Below are 1047 nucleotides of genomic sequence, written 5' to 3'. Positions count from 1 at the left end.
TTTAAATTGATCCAAAAGAATACAAAAGTCATAGAAAAAGACAACTCAATCATTTGTAATTTCTCAATGATAAATCTTTGACTAAAAACTCTTGTAGAGATAATGGGAGAATAAACAATGCACTAACTTGAAACGAATCAAACTGACTCATATACGAATGAGATTCACAAAAAGGAAAAACCAAGATCAATGGCAATATTCACAAGATGTAAAAGATCAGTTAAAAACAAGGTCAAACATGACATTCATAGAGATGGAAGATTTAATAGAGAATTTAGTCCGTCCATAGGAAGAAAGCTATGAGTCCAACACTTTCAAAAGAACAACAATGGCATAAACCATGTAGTATGCTAAATCAAACTCCAATCAAAATGAATTAAGTGAAGTTTACCAAACGAAACTCAACCTAAGTAAAAGCGAAAAATTCTTTCTTTCCGGAATCTTGAAGAATAACCAAATACATAATCAAACGAAGATGTCCATTGGAACTATAGTAAAGTTACTAGAAAGTCAAATTGTATTTTAAGTAGGTGCAGTTCTATAAACCAGTAAAAGTACGGTCGAGGTATTAGGAGTAAATAATTGTTAAACTGTATAAGAAATCTTCAAAGTTCATATATAGATAAGATGTATCTAATCAACAGCAATTTTTATAAAAATCTCAAAATCAGCTGTAATCACTGTCAAATAAGAGGAAAACTGAATCAACAAGTTCTCTAAGAATGAACACGGAACCCGGAGTTAAAAGTCACAGCACATTAAGACAAGTTCAAGACTATATCAAAGAATACTTGAATCAAGAAGAACTCAAACAGAGAAAGATAGATACAACAAGGAGTTCAACCAAGCATATGCACTTAAGATCAAACAAGAATGCATATGAATAGGGGAATAGAGTCGAGAAAATCAAACTACTTTTCAAGAGGATTAGCAAACAAGAACTTCAGGTTAGGGTATAAAAGAACAGATCGACTCGAATAAAATTCAAGACACACAACTGAATAGCCTCGAGAAATAGTTTTTAACGTTCCCAAAGCCCGCGATTCG

This window comes from Arachis ipaensis, chromosome B04 (genome assembly GCF_000816755.2).
Source record: "Arachis ipaensis cultivar K30076 chromosome B04, Araip1.1, whole genome shotgun sequence".
In the NCBI taxonomy this organism is placed as follows: Eukaryota; Viridiplantae; Streptophyta; class Magnoliopsida; order Fabales; family Fabaceae; genus Arachis; species Arachis ipaensis.
Note: the sequence above shows the minus strand (reverse complement) of the source record.